This window comes from Lactuca virosa, chromosome 4, assembly GCF_052849685.1.
Source record: "Lactuca virosa cultivar CGN04683 chromosome 4, Lactuca_virosa_CGN04683_v6, whole genome shotgun sequence".
NCBI lineage: Eukaryota > Viridiplantae > Streptophyta > Magnoliopsida > Asterales > Asteraceae > Lactuca > Lactuca virosa.
Genome location: NC_136429.1, coordinates 524,697,215 through 524,699,690, shown reverse-complemented (window position 1 = coordinate 524,699,690; position 2,476 = coordinate 524,697,215). Strand labels below are relative to the sequence as shown.

The 2,476-nt window shown below is 41.3% G+C and overlaps 1 non-coding gene across 1 annotated transcript; it reads left to right on the top strand.

The window, feature by feature from the left end:
* The first annotated feature begins 2,053 nt into the window (after nucleotides 1-2,053).
* LOC145110270 (small nucleolar RNA R71) lies at nucleotides 2,054-2,160 on the top strand. Its single transcript, XR_013709653.1, has one exon. It is a non-coding gene; the product is annotated as a small nucleolar RNA R71 (small nucleolar RNA).
* Nucleotides 2,161-2,476: the final 316 nt, after the last annotated feature.

The following is a 2,476-nucleotide window of genomic DNA, read 5'->3' as shown; positions in this document are numbered from 1 at the left end:
AAGAGTCCATCACCAGCTGGATCTTCTGCTCCTTCCATCGCCGCTTGTATGCTTGAACTCTTCTAATGTACGCCTTCTTTGAATTCTCCTTTTTAGCTTTTACTTCATCTACATCGAGCTTGCGTTTTATCCCTTTAGTCTCTAATTTTTCTTCACTTTTATTAAGCTCCATAGGAATCTTTTCTTCCTTTACCATTGGACTTGTCTCCTTGGAAGTAGCCTCGTCTTCATCACTCGACAATTCATCGCTTTCCTCACTCATCAAAGTTGTTGGTTTTGTGTATGTAATGACTTCAACGAAGAACGGGACGGATGCTCTCGGTTTGGTGCGTTTTACTTGATGAATTGTCTTGATTTCTTCCTCCATTAGCTTCTCCAATTCTTCAAGATCATTATCTTCATCCATATTGAACACCTCACCTTTTACATCTTCTCCTTGAAAACGATCTTGTATTCCAAATGTCTCCTCATCATCACCAACCCTCAATGTAAGCTTCGATTCACGAACATCAACTAAAGCTCTAGCAGTATTAAGTAGAGGGCGGCCAAGAATAATTGGGACATTCACATCCTCCTTCATATCCATAATCACAAAGTCAACTGGGAAAACAAATTTCGCAATTTTAACAAGGATGTCTTCTACAATTCCCCTCGGGTGAATCACCGAACGATTGGCCATGTGGATGGTCATCTTTGTACCCTTCATTTTCTGAATATTTAGCTTTTGATAAAATGAATATGGCATCAAATTTATGCTAGCCCTAGAATCGGCTAAAGCATAAGTCTTCAAGTTGTTACCAAACTCACATGGAAGAGTGAGGCGTCCAGGATCTCCCATCTTCTTAGGTATGTCTCCCAATACCACTCTTGAAATTTGCTCACTAAGAATTACTTTAGAGTTCTTCTTTAATTGTTGACGAGTGTCCATAAGATCTTGTAGGAACTTCGCGTATTCTGGAATTTTTGAAAGTGAATCGATAAAAGGGGTATTAATAGGAATACCCTTTATTTGATGAATAAATTCCAGATGTTCCCTTTCCAGTGGACTGAGATGTGCTCGAGACGGAAACGACAAAGGGGGTCGGTAAGCCGGAACGGAATCTGAATTTTCTGTTCAGACCGATGCCACGTCGTGAGCGTGGCGGGCTCACGACGTGAGTCTGGTGTTTCAGCAGCAATTTCGTTTTCAAGCTTCGACTTCTTTGGCTTTGGTCCGGATGGCTTTGGTTCCACTTCTAGTGCTTCTAGGAACTCAGAGATGGCCTCTTCTTTAGTCTCAATCATCATTACATAGGATTGAGCATTCTTTTCAGGAAATTGTGAGGATAATTTGTTGCTCACCAAAGTAGTTAATTGACTAACTTGGACTTCTAAATTATGGATCGATGCTTGATGATTTCTTAAAGAGGCTTGCTGTTAAATCATCATTGTGTGCTGTTCTTTCATCATTTTCATGTGTTCCTTTAGCACTGCATCGGTGTCATCATGCCTTTTCTCGGAAGCTTCCATAAATTTGGTCAAAATGTTTTCCAAGTCTACTTTCTTTTCGGCTGGTGGTTGCTCTTTTTGGTAGATGCCTCGGCCTGTCTGCTTATATTTTTCTTCCTTTTGCCTCTTGTATTCATCATATGGCATCCACTCTTTTTTTGGTTTTCTCCAGTCCTCATCATACTTATCCCCACTCGAGTAGCAAACTTGAGCCTTTTTGTACCCGTTGTCGTCTAAGCTGCAATCCTTGGTCAAGTGTGGACCATTACACCTTTCACATCCAACTCTTTTTGCATGAATTGATTGGTCCATTTGGGTCAATCTCCGGTCCATATTATTCAACATCACCATCATAGCAGCCATTTCTTCAGGTTGTGCACCCCCACTGCCTTTGGTTCCATCTTGTCTTGGGTTGTGGTACTCACGAGAGTGTTTTGCGAATTCTTCAATTAGCACCTTGATCTGATTAGGATTCTTCTTCATGAGAGGGCCTTGCGAATCAAGGAGTTGTCTAGTCATGACATTGACCCCAACATAGAAAATATACATCTCTTGCTAAATATTAAGATCATGTTGAGGACAATTCCTTAACAATCCTTTGTAACGCTCCCATGCCTCGTATAGTGACTCCCCCGGCTGTTGCTCACAGTTGGCTATTGCCTTCTTGAGTTTTGCTATCTTGGATGGTGGGAAAAATTGGTCTAGAAACTGCTCATGCATTTGAACCCAAGTAGTGATTGTACCAGGTGGGAGTGCTTTCAACCAGTCTTTTGCAGCTCCTTTGAAAGTAACTGGTAGCATCCTTAGCAAGACAGTATCTCTATTGATATTTGGGACATTGAAATAGTCAGCAATGTCGTTGACCTCATCTAGATGTTTGAAAGCATCCTCATGATCCTTTCCATAAAACGAAATATCCTTTAGTGCATTAAGGATGTGTCCCTCAACTCGAATGTGGCAGTGGCAGGAATCGCGGGTTGTACTAATC